The sequence below is a fragment of the Neomonachus schauinslandi genome, chromosome 14 (assembly GCF_002201575.2).
Source record: "Neomonachus schauinslandi chromosome 14, ASM220157v2, whole genome shotgun sequence".
NCBI classification, from domain to species: Eukaryota; Metazoa; Chordata; class Mammalia; order Carnivora; family Phocidae; genus Neomonachus; species Neomonachus schauinslandi.
In genome coordinates, this window is record NC_058416.1 from 16,398,547 (window position 1) to 16,417,389 (window position 18,843).

Below are 18,843 nucleotides of genomic sequence, written 5' to 3' on the forward strand. Positions count from 1 at the left end.
GAGAAGGGCGGAGTCAGGCGCGGCGTGCGGACCTGGGGTGCTCGCTGGCCGGTGCCCAGCCGAGACCAAGGGCTAATCCAGAGATCGCGGACGCGCGGAGCTATGCCACCCCGGCCACGGCCCCCGCGTCGGGGGCGTTTCCGTTTTCGCGTTTTCCCCATTTTGGAGGAGTGTCTTCTTGCCCACGGGAGTGTCGTGATCACACCGCGCGCCACGGCTCTGGATTTATGGTGGCGATTTTTCTCTCCCGCAGGGACGCGGGGGACTGAGGGCCCCGCCTCTCCTGGTCCCCCGTTTCTGGAGCCACGGGGTCCAGAGGCGGCCGCGGCCCGGCGGGGCCCTCCTTGCTCCGTGTCCTGGGGCCCCACGCTGTGGCCCCAGGCCTGTCCAGGCTGTTCATCAGGATTGGTTGTCCCGCTCTCGAAACCCAGTTCTGCGCCCTGCGGGTCTGAGCTCCCACCTCTGCTGCCTGGGAGGGTGACCGGGACTGGTGTGGATGACACGGGGAGGACCGGGAGAGACCCCTGGGGAGGGGCAGGCTTTGACCAGAGGTCAGCAACTGGCCTAGGGTGGCCCCTATGTAATTTTAAACAGAGAGTCCCTGTTGGGGAGATGGGAAATGTCCAAGCAGGGGAGACAATCCCTGCCCGTCCCCCACTCCCATCTCCAGTTAATCCAGAATCCAAAGAACGGAGACAGGGAATCCTAATCCTCCCCTCTCTGAGCCAAATTCATCGGTTAATCGAAAGTCTGCTGAGGGATTCTGGAAGCCGGGGCAGCCCAGGACTCCGCTCCCCGGGAGCCGCGTCCGCCCCGCAGGCGGTGTACAGTGGGGACATCAGGAGTGCGGACTCAGCTGCCCAGGCGACTTTAACATTTGAAGTCATGCCTCTCCTCTCCTGCCACCTTCCCTCCTCCTCCCCTGCCCCCCAGCCTCGCCGTGGGCCCTTCTCTGTCTCCATCCAAGCGCTCCTTTTCACCCACAGAACCTTACTACACGAATAGAACTCAAGCCTCCAGGAGGCCAGCAGGAAAAGATTTCCGGGGGAGATAAAATTAATGAAAAAATTGGCGCTTCCTCTCTGCACAGCCAGCGCGAGCTCCGCACCGGCCCTCGGGGCTCCGCCCGCGTCCTAACTCGCCTGGGAAAGGGACGGCCCTGCAGCGGCCCGCGGGTGCGCGGGACCCTTCAAGAGGCGGATGGTGTGCTTTGTGGCCAATGTCGTCCCCTTAATTGGGAACTGGCTCTCAGAATCTGGCCTCAGCTTGTTAACTGTACAATAGTGGGCAGAGTTAATGACTCATTAGTGATTAATTCTTTAACTGTGCCTTAACTGCTCACTGTAAACCCCCTTTCCTAAAACTGGATTAAATCGTCTAGATCCTTGGCCACCTCTCTCACAGCCCTGGAAGAGGCTTGGAGGATGCCATGTTCCCTCCAACTTCCGGGTCGGCTTCTTAAAAGCAGGTGCAGCGGCGCCCCTCAGCCTGGAAGTGGGGAGACCTGTGGGGTGGCGGAGTTGTGACATTGCCTGGTCGTGACCTTCAACAGCCCCATTCCCCCCCCACACACACACACCAAAGCTGGATCTCTAAGATCTCCCCTCCTCCCTCATTGTCCCACCAAAGACACCTGAAATGTAACACCCCATTTTCCAAGCAGCTTTCCTCTGCTCTGCACTTAACATGGGTGTGTGTTCACAGTAGATTCTGAATGAATTGTATAGGAGGGTGCCTTCCTGTCAAAAGTCACCTGCAGAAGTTATTTCCAGGGCTAACAATAGCTGGGTTCTATATATAGTCTCTCCATCTGTACTTTTAAAAAGTTAGCCTTTAGTGGTTTTTTTTCACCTTCCTAATTTTCCTACAATCGTTATCCATTCTGGAAATTTGTAAGATATAGTGGACATGTAATGATAAACAAGAATCTCCACCCTCAAGGAACATGGTCTAAGTAGAGGAAATGACCCATTTCTACATATGTTTTCAAATGCCTACTGGTTTTCTCCACTTGGTGTTCCACAGGCCACCCCAAATAGATATGCTCAAAACAAAACTTACTCATCTTTACTCTGTGGCTTCCTATAAACCTCCTTAAAACTCCTCCCTCTTTTTTCATTCAGAGCCACCCAATGGATATGAGAATCATTCTTGATGCCGACACAAGTTATTTTTCACTTCCTTTCTACCTCTTACCTCTCTCCCCGCCATATAGCTTCCAAATCTTAGCTGCCCAGAATGAAGACACCTCCCAGCCTCCCTTTCAATTAGATATGATTAAATATCTACTAATGTCGTGGAAGGGAAAACACTTCTAGGAAGTAAGTTCTTACAAGTCACCAGCTTGCTCTGCTCTTGTCCCTTCCCTGCTGCCCACTGCCTACGAGGTGGGTGTGATGCTGGTGCTGGAGTACCCACCTGGGACCATGTCATGAAGCCATATGTTGCGAATGTTGAATAACAGGATAGAAGGGACCGTATGTGGTAAGTCCCTGACACAGGAGCACTATACCAGCTCCGGATTGCTACCTGGGTTCTCTGTTTTAAGTCTATTTGTTGACTGCCAGCCAAACCTAGCCCTGATTCAGTCATTCCTTTAAACACCTATATGCAGTTCATTACTTAGCCACATTGCTTTTACTTCAGAACACCTAAGTTCACCTATCCTTGATTTTCTCTGCCAGTTCTCTAGTTCAGGGCTTTATTATCCCTCCCCCATGTTGCCCGGCTCCCCACGGCATACAGACTTTCTCATATGGCACTTAACACATATGCTCCTGCTTCATGGTTGTTTCTTCATTGATTCATTTACGACCATGTATTGAGTTCTTTCTCTCTCTCTCTCTCTCTCTCTCTCTCTCTCGGGAGCTGTGAAGATATGGCCTCCATATGGATCTGCTTGTCACTCAGTCCTCAATCTCTCCTTCACACTATAGCCAGAATTAGGTATCTCAAACAGTTCCTCTGCTTAAAATAATTCCTTATGGCCCATGGGACCAAAGCCAGGCTCCTGGTGAGTATGGCGTCTGAGGCTCTTTTGAACCAGACCCGACCCAGCTTTCCAGGCTTGTCTCTGGCATTCTTGCTCTTTCCTTACCTTCTTCTTTCCCTCTTCCTTTCCTTGCCCTCTGTTCAAGTGAGACCAGCATACTCTGCCTCTCACTGGTCCACCATATGCTTTTTCACTTTGTGGCTTTGCGCGTAAATATTCCTTCTGCCTAGAAGGACTTCCCACCATCCTGCTCCTGGCAAACTCCTCCAGGACCTGGCCCAGGTGCCACTGCCCCTCTGCACAGCTGGCCTGCATTCCTGCAGGCGGTCAGTTCCTTGCCTCCCCCCACCCCCATACCAACCCCCCCAAGAGCACTTCGTTGTTGTCCACTCAAGGGCTATTCCAGCACATATCCCATAGTGTTGTCTGTGGCCCCCAGTGAAACTGTAGGATCCTTACAGGCAGCTGTCTGACCCTTCTGGGCATATTCAGTGCCTGACCCCATGGAAGCACCTAGTAACTGATGAGCAATAACTAACACAAAGGGCAAGTGATTCCCAGAGAAAGCACCACATTCTGTAACAGCTTATAACAAAGAAACCCGCCTTAGCCTATGAAGTCACGAAGTCACCAAAGTCACCCTGAGGAAGTGACACTCATGAGCCCTGAAGGGAAAATGGAAGAAAACAAGGAAGAGGTGAGGAGAAGGGGAGTTCACCACACCTGCAAAGGAAGAGAGAGCCGGGCTTGTCTCAGGCTCTCAAACTAGGCTGGGCTGGCAGGAGCCGAAGGACAACTTAAAGAAATAAGTCTGTATGTGGCTACAAACAATTCGGGAGCCAGGCTCAGCATCCAACCAAGACACATAAGGAGAATTCTCCAGCACAGGAAGGGTGTTCTGCTGCTGGACAGCCAAAAATTAACTGATGTCGCTACAGGTGGTGACATGATCATTTCAAATAGATTATCCTGCCCATCATATGGAGAAGAGCTTGGAAGGAGGTAAGAGAGGGTTCTAGAAGACCAAACGGAAGGCTATTGCTGTAACTGAGGGAAAATGGAAGCTTGGCCTTGTGTAGTGACAAGGTGGCCAGGTTTGAGGTTGAATGAGATTTTGGGGGAGCACCGTTCCTGGGAGTACTGCAATGCCAGGTCAATGCATAGAGTGGACGGAGCAAACTCCTTTTCCACCTCCCCACTCCAAAAATCCATTTAATATATTGTGTTCGGATCCAGGACATATCAGATATTAAACTGATCGGAACAGATACTACACTTGATCTTAGCCAAAAGACTGAGAAACAATTTTTTTTTAAAGTTCAGTTTTGATCAAGTGAGTTTGAGGGAAGATATTGGAGTAGACAATTCCAAGTACTGGTTTGGAGCTCAGGGAAAGGATCTGAGCTCTGAGATCAGTATACAGAAGATAGTATAGACCATCAGCATACCACAGAGGAGGTTGCCTCGGGGGAGGGAGCGGAGAGAGAAGAGGATGCTAATGTCGGAGCCTTGAGAAACGCCAGCATTTTGTGAACTTGCCCTGAGCTTTTCCACCCCTATGGCTTTACCCAAACTCTGGAATATCTTTCCCCACAGAAAATGCTTTAAGATGAAGGAGAATGCAACATACCCAAACTTCTGGGATACAGCTGAAGCAGTGCTTAGAAGGATTTTTAGCAGCAAATGCCTACATTAAAAAAGAAGAAAAATCTGAAATCTACAACCACACCTTCCACCTTAAGACACTAGGAAAAGAAGATTAGACTAAACCTAGAGTGAGCAGAAGGAAGAAAATAGTTGAAATCAGAGTGGAAAGGGCACCTGGGTGGCTCAGTCGGTTAAGCGTCCGATTCTTGATTTCGGCTCAGGTCATGATCTCAGGGTAATGAGATCGAGCCCTGCATCTGCTCCGTGCTGAGCATGGAGCCTGCTTCAGATTCGCTCTCTCCCTCTGCCTCCGCCCAACCCCCCCCCCCTAAAAAAAAAAAAAAAAATTTTTTTTTTTTTTTTTTTTTTTTTAAGAAATCAGGGGCGCCTGGGTGATTCAGTGGTTAAGTGTCTGCTTTTGGCTCAGGTCATGGTCCCAGGGTCCTGGGCCCCTCATCAGGTTCCCTGCTCAGCGGGAAACCTGCTTCTCCGTCTCCCACTCCCCCTGCTTGTGTTCCCTCTTTCGCTGTGTCTCTCTCTGTCAAATAAATAAATAAAATCTTTAAAATAAAATAAAAAAAGAAATCATAGTGGAAATCAATGAAATGGAGAAAAGAAAAACAATAGAGAAAATCATATGAAAAATATTTGATATAAGCAGTCATCAGAGAAGTGAAAGACAAAACCCCAGTGAGACACCACTGCATACGTATTAGGATGGCTAGAATCAAAAAGTCAGTGGGAAGAAGTGTTGGTGAGCATGTGGAGAAATGAGAACCCTCGTACAATGATGGTGGAAATGTAAAATAGTGCAGCTACTTTGGAGAGCAATCAGGCGGTCCTTCCAATGATTAAATACAGTTTCATATGACCCATCAATTCCGGGCAAGAGAAATGAAAACGGATGTCCACACAGCATTCTTCATAATGGCCAAAGGATGGAAACAACCCAAATGTCCCTCAACGGATGAACTGACAAAGTGTGGCATATACATATGATGGGATTATTCAGCCAGGAAAAGGTATGAAGTATGTATACGGGCTACCGCATAGGTGGACTTTGAAGACATTATGTTAAGTGAAAGAAGCCAGTCACAATAGACCACATACCATACACATGGACATTGCTATGAAAGTCCAGGATAGGGAAATCTATAGAGACAGAAAATTGATTCACGGCTGCTTAGTGCTGGGGGACAGGGGGATGGGGACATAGAGGGTGATAGATAAAGGATATGGGATTTCTTCTTGAGGTGAGGAAAATGTTCTAAGATGGGCTGTGATTATGGATGATTGCATGTATCTTTGAATATACTAAACACTATTGAACGGCACACCTTAAGTGGGTGCATCATATATCCCAAAAGTTGTTTTAAAAAAACACAAAATAGTCTTTCCACCAAGCTCTTGCTCCTTCCATCCATTTCAGGTACTTGTGCTGGAATAATTTTCCTGAATACCATTTTCATTATGCCGCTCTCTTGCCAGGTGAGCCTTTGCAGGGTCAATAAAGATGCCGCAGTTCAGCTAACACGTTCAGCGCCTACTGTCCTAGGCGCAGTGATACATCCACCTGCTTCCAGCTCCAGATCTCAACTCTTCTTTCTGACCTTCAAGGCTCACCCTGCATGCCTCGCTCACCCATTTCCTTTCCCATTGACCTTCTCGGTGATAGAGACTCTCCACTTTAAACAAGCGACCTGGACAGCATTTTGCTCCCCTCCAATTCCTTCTCCATATTGTTACTCAGGGTGGGCAGTACCCTTTCATCCAAAATGACAGACCGGCCTAAAAGGCCAGTGCTCCCGGGAAAGAGAGCAATTGCTTAAATTCACTGTGTGATGTTGAAGCTTGGTGGGAGAAAACTTTCTCTGCCAGTGAGAGTTCAGAGAGCTGGGCCTATGGAAAGAGGGGGGCCTGAAGCCCCAGGGAAGCTGGATTCGCATGCCATTTGAATAGGGCCAGCCCTGCGTCCATGTAGGATTGTTCCTGCTTTTTTTCACCTGGGTATGTACTAACCACCCTGTGTCTGTCGCCTTTTCTCCTCTCCTTGCGTCTAACCCAACTCAAAGCTCATCTCCTCCAGGGATCTCTCTTTGGTTTCTCTGGCCGCAGTCTCCTTACTTCCCCAGGATCAGTCTGTCTTGTATCTATGAATTCCCCCCTTCTGTCCTCCCCTACCTCTTTTTATTTTTTATTTATTTATTTTTATTTTTAAAATTCTTTATTTAAATTCAGTTTAGTTGACATATACTGTATCATTAGTTTCAGGAGTAGGATTTAGTGATTCATCAGTTGCATATAACACCCAGTGCTCATTACATCACGTGCCCTCCTTAACGTCCATCCCTCCATCCCCGCACCCACTTCCCTTCCAGCAACCCTCAGTTTGTTTCCTAGAGTTCAGCATCTCTTATGCTTTGCCGTCCTCTCTGTTTTCTTATTTCATTTTTCCTTCCCTTTCCCTACGTTCAGCTGTTCTGTTTCTTAAATTCCATATTTGAGTGAAATCATATGGTATTTGTCTTTCTCTGACTGACTTATTTTGCTTAGCACCATTTTTTTAAAAAGATTTTATTTATTTATTTATTTGAGAGAGAGAGAGCACGAGCAGGGGGAGGGGCAGAGGGAGAAGCAGACCCCCCCGCTGAGCAGGGAGCCAGACCAGACCCCAGACCTCATGACTGGAGCCGAAGGCAGACGCCCAACCGACTGAGCCACCCCGGTGCCCCTTTGCTTAACATAATATGCTCTAGCTCTATCCACGTCATTGTAAATGGCAAGATTTCATTATTTTTGACGGCTGAGTAATATTCGTGTGTGTGTGTGTGTGTGTGTGTGTGTGTGTATACACACATCTTTATCCATTCATCTGTCAATAGACATCTGGGCTCTTTCCATATTCTGGCTATTGTGGACATTGCTGCTATCAACATTAGGGTGCAAACAAAAGTAAAAATGAACTATTGGGACTTCATGGAGATTAAAAAAAAAAAACACCTTTTGCACAGCAAAGGAAACAGTCAACAAAACTAAAAGGCAACTTACCGAATGGGAGAAGATATTTGCAAATGACTTATCAGATAAAGGGCTAGTATCCTCCCCCACCTTTTTTAAAGCAAATAAGCCCATTTGACAAAAATCTGCTTGAGGCTCAAGGTTTAGCCTTCGAGGCTTTGTACTCAAACTCACAGGACTGTGTGAATATTCAAACAGCCCTCCTCTGTCTTTTCTATATTTTGTTTTGAGGTGAGGAGCACTCCTTTCAGATTACCATTATAGAGAGATTTCTTGTCAGGAGGTCACAGGAACCCCAGTTCTGCCACGGATTTGATGCGTGGCTTCCGGCAGAGTAGTTCAGTCTGGCTGGAGTTCCTGGGCTGTGAAACCAAAGGGCTAGACCTCAGGGCCTCTACTAGTCTCCCAGCAGCAAAATTCTGTCCATCGAAAACACGCACCTCAGTAATTTGGCTGAGGGTGCCATCTGATGGCCCTTTTGAGAACTTCACTCGCTGATTGCGCACTAGAAGCTTTCCTACTGGAATGCTGACTTCCCAGCAGGGCCTGCAATGAGAAGGGCCTTCCCTCAGCCAGGTAATGGCTTTACGGTCTGACTCCTCCCAAGTCCATGGGCTTCATGCTTCCCCTTGGGCGGAAAGACCCTCCTTCTCCACTCAGATTCCCACCCAGGCTAGGTCAACCCAGCCACGGGGATTCTTACATCTATTAAAGCCACCCTAAGAGAAACCAGGATGCCAAGAAAGCTATGATTTCACGTTCTCATGCCCCCCCCCAACACACTTCACATTAGGAACGAATTGGTTCTAAGGTAATTCGTTCAAAGCAGGAGTGACTTCTTAAAACTTTCATGAGGAAATATGTGCATTTTTAATACAATGAGCCCTGAAGTAGGGCAATTTTTTTTTTTTTTAAGATTTTGTTTATTTATTCGAGACAGAGAGAGGCAAGAACAGGGGGAGCGGCAGGCAGAGGGAGAGGGAGAGGGAGAAGCAGGCTCCCCGCCAAGAAGGGAGCCCGATGCAGGACTGGAGCCCGATGCAGGACTTGATCCCAGGACCCTGGGATCATGACCTGGGCCGAAGGCAGACGCTTAGCTGACTGAGCCACCCAGGTACCCAATTCAGTACCTTTTAGATATTCAGGAAAGGGTTTTGTGTCCAGATGGAGTTTCCTTCAAGAATAGAGGCTATAGTGGGGCGCCTGGGTGGCTCAGGTGGTTGAGCATCCGACTCGATTTCAGCTCAGGCCATGATCTCAGGGTTGTCAGATGGAGCCCCTTGTCTGGCTCCCCGCTCAGCAGGGAGTCCACTTCTCCCTCTGTCCCTCCCCCTGCTCGTGGCCTCTCCCTCTTTCAAATAAATAAATAAATCTTTAAAAAACAATAAAGGCTATAGACAAATGTGAATAAGCAAGAATCCAAGGAATATCATTCCTTCTTTTTTTTTTTAAAGATTTTATTTATTTATTTGAGAGAGAGAATGAGAGAGAGAGAGAGCATGAGAGGGGGAAGGTCAGAGGGAGAAGCAGACTCCCTGCCGAGCAGGGAGTCCGATGCGGGACTCGATCCCAGGACTCCAGGATCATGACCTGAGCCGAAGGCAGACGCTTAACCGACTGAGCCATCCAGGTGTCCCTCACATTTTTTTAAATAAGAAAAAAGTTTGCCTCGTTCAAAACTCAAAAGAACACCACTTCGGAAGTCATTCAATCTTGATACCCCGACACCATTACCCATAACGGAAGTGCTTTCAGATGGTATTGAATTATTTGTTATTTGCATAGGAGGGTCAAAGTTACAAATTTTAAGGGCGCCTGGGTAGTTCAGTCTGTTAAGCGACAGACTCTTGATTTGGGCTCAGGTCATGATCTCAAGCGTCGTGAGATCGATTCCCGGTGTCCGGCTCCCCACGCAGGGCAGTCCGCTTGAGAGTCTCTCTCTCCCTCTCCCTCTGCCCCTCTCCCTGATCTTGCTCTCTCTCTCTCTCTTTCTCAAATAAATAAATAAATAAAATCTTTTTTAAAAATTACCGATTTTAAATACTGATGTGCAAAAAGATTTTTTTAAAGCCCCATTCTTGATTTTATGAAATGAAACTAGCTATCTTCATGAGCAAAAGGCAGACTTGCCAGGGACTTTTCACTAGTACAACCCTCCCCTGGGCCCCGAGAGAGGACCTGAATTAGTTTGCTAGGGCCGGTAGAATCACAAACCAGGTGGCTTAAACAACAGAAATTTACTCTCTCACATTTCTGGAGGCTGGAAGTCCGAAATAAGATGCTCTCTGAAGGCTCTAGGGAAGGGTCCCTGCCAGGCCTCTTTTCTAGCTGCTGGTAAACTCCTTGGCTTGTGAGAATGTAACCCCAATCTTCAGATGGCATTCTCCGTGTGTGTGTGTGTGTTTGTGTGTGTGTGTCTTTGTGTGCCTGTAACCACATTTCGCCTTTTTATAAGGACACAGTCATATTGGATTAGTGACCAACCCTACGCTGGTAAGATTTCATCTTGAGTTTACTCATTAATAATTAACATTATTTCCAAACAAGGTCATATTCTGAGGCACTGGGCGGGGCGGGGGGGTGGCGGCGGTCAAGACTTCAATATATGAAAGGCATAGAGATAATAGCACTGAGGACTTGCTATAGTTGTCTCTATTTATACATCTGTGAGTATGGAGCAGTATGGAGACATAAGGCTGGGTAGTGTCTAATAACCACCCCAAGATGATTTGGCCCTGAATGGGATCCAATGGCACAAAAATCTGGGTTGTACTTGAGGAATGGGATATGGTACTGAGGGCTGCCATGTGAGTTGAGAGGCTCTAATTTGGAAACTTAACGTTCACACAAAAACCTGCACAAGAATGTACGTAGCAGCTCAAACCTGGAGTCTGCCCAGATATCCTCCCACAGGTGAGAGGCTAAACAGGACTGTGGCCCACAAGCCACAGAATACTATTTAGCAATAGGAAGAGTGGACTCTTGAGAGATGCAGCGTGAATGCATTTCCAGGGAATCATGCTGCGGAAGAAAGCTAACTCCAAAAGAGGTGGGTTCTCTATGGTTCCATTCATGTAATACTTTTGAAATGACAAATTTGAGACATAGAGGACAGACTAGTGCTTGCCAGGAGGAGGGGTGATGGCAGGGCAGAGAGTGAGTTGTAGAAAGGTAACAAGAGGGACCATGCAGGGGAGCCTGGGTGGCTCCGTTGGTTAAGCGACTGCCTTCGGCTCAGGTCATGATCCTGGAGTCCCGGGATCGAGTCCCGCATCGGGCTCCCTGCTCGGCAGGGAGTCTGCTTCTCCCTCTGACCCTCACCCTCTCATCTCTCTCTCTCTCTCTCAAATAAATAAATAAATAATCTTAAAAAAAAAAAAAGAGGGACCATGCAATGTTGAAACTGCTCGGTATCTCCACTGTGGTGGTGGATATGCAAACCTACACGGGTGATAAAAGTGTATAGAACCCAAAATACACAAGCACAAATGGGTACAAGTGTAACTGGGAAATCTGAATAAAATCAGAGAATTATTTCAATGCCAACATCCTGGTTGTAACATTACACTACAGTTTTGCAATATATTACCATTAAGAGAAACTGTGCAAAGTGTACAAAGTATCTCTCTGTATTATTTCTTTTTTTTTAAGATTGTATTTATTTTTTTAAAGATACGTATTATTTGAGAGAGAGGGAGAGAATGAGTGGTGGGGAGGCGCAGAGAGGGAGAGAGAGAGAGAGAGAAGCAGACTCCCTACTGAGCAGGAAGCCCAACATGGGGCTCGATCCCAGGACCCAGAGATCATGACCTGAGCTGAAGGCAGACGCCCACCTGACTGAGCCACCCAGGGCGCCCCTCTCTGTATTATTTCTTACAACTACAATGTGAATCTCTAATTATCTCAAGTTTTCCTGTTAAAAAAGGAAGAGTTTAACCTATTTGGGAGGGGTGGTGATGAAAGGGATGAGTTCTCTGAGGAAATGACATTTAAGCCAAGACATAAAGGTACAAAGGGGGCAGCAGAATGTGCAAAGGCCCTGAAGCAGCAAAGAGCTTGGTGAGTCTATGGAACTAAAAGAAGTCCAGTGAGACCCAAGTGGGGAGACGTGAGGTCAGAGGCAGTAGCCAGACCAGGCAGGGCAACAGACTATTCTAGAGATTTGACCTTCTGCCTGAGGATAGAGACCATGTTTTAGGAAGCAGAGTTCCGTGATTTCTTATGAACTTGGAAAAGCCCACTCAGGGTATTGGAAGACTGCAAGGATACACGTAGAGAGACCATTCAGGTCATGTGGCAATAGGAAAACTATTTCAACATCCATCGAGAAGGAGATTCAGGATGATGAGGTTCATTTTAGACCCACTGAGAGGGCACGACCAGAGGAATACTACGCCTCACACTTGGACTTCTTAATAAATAAAGGGCTTGTTTTGAGTGTCAACCTTCTGGGTTCAGCAGGAAATATAAAACCAACTGAGGGATCCCAGTTGAGGTCTACTAGAAACTAAATCCATCAGTCACCTCAGCAACCACGTAATGCCATAGATTTCCTTCCCTTGATTACTCTCTGGAAACCACATGCTTACCCAGCAGTGCCAGACCCCAGGCAGGCTCAGGGTCACGCCAGTGATACTCCAGGGCCACCACCGGCATCTTACTGTCCCCTGAACAGGCTCGCATGCCTATAACACATGTCCTTTAACTTTAAACTAATAAATGGCTTCTTCTTTTTTTTTTTTTTAAGATTTTATTTATTTATTTATTTGAGAGAGAGAGAAAGCAAGAGACAGAGCACAAGCAGAGGGCGAGGGGCAGAGGGAGAAGCAGACTCCCCGTGGAGCAGGGAGCCCCGATGCAGGACTCGATCCCAGGACCGGAGACCCCGCTGCCCCACCAGGGTTGAGATTGGACATAGACATTCACTGACATCTTCAAAATAAGACAGAGAGTTTCTTGCTTCACACGCCTCTCTCCCTCTTTTAACATTTCACCTGTCGCAGTCATCGGGAATCTCTGGAAGTCTTGGTGTGAATTCAATCTCTCTCTCAATCTCATCATCCAGAGAACAGTAGAATGTTCTATGGGTGGCATCAAAATCTCTGTGTAATGATTGGTTGGTTCTAGGAGAGCCGTGTCCTCGCTCTCACAAATGCACGCAGGGCCACAAGATTTGGTGGAGCAGGGAGAGGTCAGGCGGGGTATGTGCCGCACAGCCCACAGTTATTCCTCAAGATCCCATGGAGGGCCTGCTCTTTGGTTTGTTTCCGGACCCAGCGAGGGCCTCGGCAAGAGAATCTCTGGAAAGAAATGGTCTGGTGCTGGGTTCTCACGAGATTCGATTCCAGCTCCATTTCTTTATCAAGGATGTCTGAGAAGTAGCCTTTCAGAGTGCACGGCATTGCCTAGCGATCAGGCGTCCTAACTTGTTCCCGCCACCAGCTGGGAAGGGAGTGAATCTTCAGAATCAGTCGGAAGAGCAAATATTATTCGGTAAACACCCTTCCAAAACGTTGCCCGCTCAACTAGGAAATCAGAAGCACGGGCAGGAATTTAAACAATATTGTTGAACAAGCACGGAGTAGTCCCCTTACCCCCGACATACCTAACAGTTAAACCAGGAGCATAAACTTCATGCCTCGAGTGTGCAGGCAGGTAATGTAAACAAATAAGCAGGAATGGGTGGGCACCAGGGTGTGATGGGGACTGTGGCAAAGTGGACAAGGTGAGCCCCATCTACGGGGGCAGCACCAGGCACTGACTGTCTTCAGAGAGAGCAGCATTTTGCAAGAGCTCATAACCTGGATTGATATGTGAAATCCCTTGATTTTTTTTTTTTTTTTTTTTTTTATTTGACAGAGAGAGAGACAGCGGGAGAGGGAACACAAGCAGGGGGAGTGGGAGAGGGAGAAGCAGGCCTCCCGCTGAGCAGGGAACCGGATGCGGGGCTCGATCCCAGGACCCTGGAATCATGACCTGAGCCAAAGGCAGACGCTTAAAGACTGAGCCACCCAAGTGCCCCAAAATCCCTTGATTTTTAAGCATGTGTGACACATTCTAATTTTTAAGACACTGTCCAGGCAAACAGCATGTCTGTTGTAGCCTCCGACCAGCAGGCTGCCTGTTCCTGACTACTACTGAGATAAATTGTTTTTTACATTATTCATTTTCCTTTTCTCCATGCAACCCCAGGAGTTAAGTGGGAAGAAAGGGGCCCTCTCTACAATCTGGTCTGGGTTTTTTGGTTTTTTTTTTAATTCAAGATCAACCCCCAGCCTGCCCATTCAGTCTGCTGCTAGCTGAGGCACCACGGGAAATTGCCCAGCGGAGGGACCACAATTTGAAGCTCCCGATTTCCTTTTTCATTTCTGTTTATTTCAGTGGTAGAGTCAAAGGAGCAATTATGTTGTTACAGTGATGGCCATTTGTCCTGCCAGGCAAAGTAAGCAGTTAAGGTGGAGGGAGGCCCAGACAAAAGCCAGGAGCAGCCTGTCAACTATGATCACAACATCTGAGCTCTGAGCAAGAGAGACGGACTATTGCTAGCTCTTTAGGACTCGTGGTCTTAAAACTACTGGAAGGACTTTACATGAGCATCTGAGAAAGGACTAAAACCCAGCAAGTTTGTACTTACTGGCTGTGGCTAAGTTTTGAAATTGGTATACTGATCAAACCAGGGTTGGGTGAGGTCACGAGAAATGAAGCTCATGCTTGTTGCAGATGCTGTTGGAAGTCCATCCCAAATCACTTCCATCCTCCTTCCTCACTGAGAGAGAGTCTTGATTTTGTTTAGGTTCCTGCCACTCCCACCACATGACTCATGGGTAATTCCTACTCAGTGGTCAGATTCCCTTCACTAGCGGCAGAGTTAGGGCAAGCACGTGACCCAGCTGGTCACTGAGGTGAGGGATTAGAGACCTCTGGGGAAGGATTTATCTCTGTTCATAAGGTGAAGCCTAAAAAGAGATGGCCTCGCTTCTTCCTTTGAATGTCGTCATATCTGGATATGACACCCGGAACACCAGCAACCATCCTGTGACCATGAGGGAAGGCACCTGAAGGACAAATCTGAACTGCTAGTGGCAGAAAGGCAAGATGGAAAAACCCACGTTCTTGGAATATATTTGAGTCACTAAATTAAACTGTACTAAACAACCTTGAATCCCACTTCCCTACGAGAAAATAATTTTTTTTATCTTTTATGCAAATTTGAATTAAGGGTTTTCTGTTACTAACAGCCAAAATATCGTAACCGGTACAATGTTCATTCCTGAAGATCTACAGTAAATTTCTTTTCCATCTAGAGTCAGATGGAATCATTCACTCATCATCCATTAATGAGCTTAATGAGTCGGCTCACAGGGCAAAGGAAAGCAGGTCCACAGGTAGAACTCCTGAGTGTCGCAGCAATCCCGCTTCTGGCTCCCCAAACAAAACGGAATCTGTATCTTTCTTTCTTTTTTTTTTTTTAAGATTTTATTTATTTATTTGACAGAGAGAGCGCGAGAGCAGGAACACAAGTAGGGGAAGTGGGAGAGGGAGAAGCAGGTTCCCCACTGAGCAGGGAGCCCGACGCGGGGCTCGATCCCAGGACCCTGGGACCATGACCTGAGCCGAAGGCAGATGCTTAACTGACTGAGCCACCCGGGTGCCCCAATATGACTCAGACTTAGAAAGAAGGAAACCCTGTCCTTGGTGATGACATGGATGAAACTGGAGGTCTGTGTGCTAAGTGAAATAAGCCAGACACAGAAAAGACAAAAACTGCATGGTGTCACTTATGAGTAGAATCTAAAAAAGTTGAACTCTAGGGGCGCCTGGGAGGCTCAGTCAGTTAAGCATCTGCCTTCTGCTCAGGTCATGATCCCAGGGTGCTGGGATCAAGCCCCACATCAGGCTCCCTGCTCAGCGGGGAGCCTGCTTCTCCCTCTCTCTCTGCTGCTCACCCTGCTTGTGTTCTCTCTCTCTCTCTCTCTCTATCAAATAAATAAAGTCTTTTAAAAAAGAAGAAAAAGAACTCTAAAGAAGCAGAGTAGAATGGTGGTTGTCGGGGTCGGGGAGGGACGGGAAATATTGGTCCAAGTTTCAGTTATGCAGGATGAACAAATTCTGGGCATCTAAGCATGGCGACTATAGTTAACAATACTGTACTGTATACTTGAAATTTGCTAAGAGGAAATCTTAACTCTTTGCATGAAAAAAAAGAAAAGGTAACATGCAAAGTGATGGATTTATTAACTAGCTTGATTGTGGTAAGCATTTCACAAGGCATGTGTATATCAAAACATCATGGTGTACACCTTAAATATACACAATTTTTATTTGTCAATTATACCTTTGTAAAGCTGAAAAAAAACCAAAAACCAAAAAACCAAACAGACAAAAGCAAGGCTGTAGGTTCCTTTCTTCCAGCTGGTTTATCAAGTCCCTCTGTTCCTGAAGGACTGTGGGCGGAAGAGAGCAAATACACCTCCCGCATGTCCACAGAAACCCACGCATCCATATTTAAAGACAGGTGTGACAACCTGCCAATGGGTATTTGGAAAGTATCACATCTTGTGTTTACTTTTAGCAATAAAGACGACATCCAATCAACAAAACATGGTGTTTATTGCAGTCCCTTGTTTTCAGAGATGAAGGAGGGGTGGGGCCACAGAGAAAGCATACGGTCTGGAAACAATGGTTTTCCGGCACTTAATGTTCAGGAGAGACGCAGGGCAGGGCACCTTCATATTAAACCCGGTGACCTGTTGTCTAGGAGTCTTCCAGTCGTGTCAGTGTCAAGACCCACTATTTCCAGTGTGATCCCTTCCCGGGATTCAATCTTGTAATGGCCGACATGGCTACCCAACATCCATCCTCTTCTTTTCCTTATTAATAGTAAAAGAAATGTGGCTATTAGGGGGTGGGGGGGGGGCAGGTGGCAGCCCGTTCCGACCAAAAGACAAAGGCGGAAGATTTCAAAGAGCAGGGAGTCTGTGTTTTGTGCGCTCACATCACGGCCTCGGCCAAAGTGTGGAAGAGTGGCATTTGTTCCTCCAAGGAAGGAGAGTCCAGCCTTCTCCAGAGAGGAGAGGCCACCCCCAGGGGGGCTCTCTGGAGACAGAGCTGGGGGAGAGCCACCAGAATCTTCTCTGGTGAAGAAGTGGGGCACGAGCAGGGCATGATTACAGCAGCCAAGTGGAAGGACCAAGACCATTCTCATTCTCTCCTTGGAGACTCTCAATGCCACCGTGGTTAAAGCCACCTCTGTGGTCAGTCAGGTGATATGTTCTATGACTTCTGTGGGCCAGGGAGAATGGAAGGAAAACCGGAGGGGAAACAGAGAGATTTTTCTGTGTTTTATCTGGGTCTAATTAAGGAAGTGATTAATCGGAAAACACAGAGCCCCAAGAGGTGAAGCAAGGAGGCCTTTCAGTGCACGTGATGACTACGGCCTTGCTGCTTCGGAAATGGTAATAGTTCATCATTGAGGGTTTCCCTGGAAGAGCTATTTCACAGCGTCTGATTGAAGCAGCCTGTGGCTGAGGAAATGAATAATGTAAATCCCACAATTGACTTGGATTACTCCCTTCGCATCTGAGCTGGATTAAAATGCTTTGTGATGATCAAATGTCCCCAGTAGGAACCGAAAGGTGGGCATTGTGGGGCTAGAGAAATTGTACTGCTCTGCTTGAAATGCCTGCTTCGTGTGTTACTGAACCTCTGATCATAAGCACAGATTGCCAAATTACCCTGAGCAATTCACCCTGTAGCACTTAAAAAAAAAAAAAAAAAGACTTTTTAAAAGAACAAATTTGAAGATTATTGCTTTCTTCCCTTCTGGATTCTTCCTACTGGTTATCCTGCTTTGCTGCAAGGATTTCTGAATACTGTCACCTCTTCTTGCTCTATGCACACGTCTGGCCTGCGTGCTGTGGAAAACAGCCACCAGGCTCCTGCTTTCCCAGAATCCCAGGCTGGATGTTAAGTATCCTCTAGAAGAGGAATGGGTAAGAGATCAAAGAGGAAATTCTTTTTTTTTTTTTTTTAAAGAGAAGGGGACATGTTATCTGTCTCTGACCATATTATTTGAACACCAGCTCCTTTTTTTTTTTAAATAAGGTCCCACAGCTTAAGTCCCATAGGCCCAAGAATAGAATCCTTAAAACTACGTTTCCCAGTTTCCCTTGAGGCTAGATCCAGACATGTGATCTAGGTTCCACCAATCAGACACAGACGTTCAAAACTCTGATTTGGAAGTAAGCCAAGGCTGAAGAAGTTTGTGGGAGGAGGGACATACCACTTCAAGCACACGTGTTGGCAGAGGCAGGAGAAGAGAGTGCCAAGTTCATTCTGGCAGTTCTTCGGAATGCTTTAGGGATAGCAGGGCGAGCGCTAACCACCTCATCAACCCCATCAGGGGCGTGGCTTTGAGCACTTAACTTGCTAGTGTGTCTCGAGCCCATTTCTCTGGTCTTCCCTGCCTACCATCTCCTCATAAAATTTCCTTTCCTACTAAAACCAGCCAAGGAGGATGCTGTTCTTTGCAGCTAAAAATTGCCCTACCCAAGCGGCACACACTTTGATATGCGATAAGCCTGCACTTGCAAAGGAGGGTTCGAGAAAGCTCTTCTCGTAGGGAACAGTGTATCTCTTCAATAAATGGATTCTAATGCTGACTTGTCCTTGGTACAGAGGAGCCCTGCCAAGGTCAGGAGATTTGAGGGAGCTGTTCTTGTCTCTCAGAACACACAGAGGAAAAATAATTGCAGCGAAAACACAGGATCACATCTACTCTTATGACATAAGCAATAAGCAAAGAAGTGACAGTCTAAGCGGGGTGGTTCTGAGAGTATTGCCTTTCCCTCCCTGCCTGAAGTGACACCATTCGAGAAAGTTTCCCCTGGGTCGGGAAGACTGTTTTCATCTTCACGAGTGTCCCTTCCGAGGGTGAATCCTGGTGATAGGGCTTACCCCTTGATCCTTAGCTGCCTGGCTGACTTCAGCTGACACAGCTCAGGATCGAGTTCTTTGGAAAGATACCAGGAGGGCCCCGGGGAAGAGGACGGTGGTAGGACATTGACAACACATTTCGTGTCTCTCCCCAGGGCTGGCTCTGTGTACGTTGTGAGTCAACACGGTTTTAAAAGAAATTAGAAAGAAAACATCACATCTTTGTGGTTCTTTGACAATCAAAACAAGAG

General features: G+C 47.1%; 1 non-coding gene across 1 annotated transcript; it reads right to left on the bottom strand.

Annotated features, from left to right (window-relative positions):
* Positions 1-4,107: 4,107 nt before the first annotated feature.
* LOC123326702 lies at positions 4,108-4,298 on the bottom strand. The gene has a single exon (XR_006541271.1). It is a non-coding gene; the product is annotated as a U2 spliceosomal RNA (small nuclear RNA).
* Positions 4,299-18,843: the final 14,545 nt, after the last annotated feature.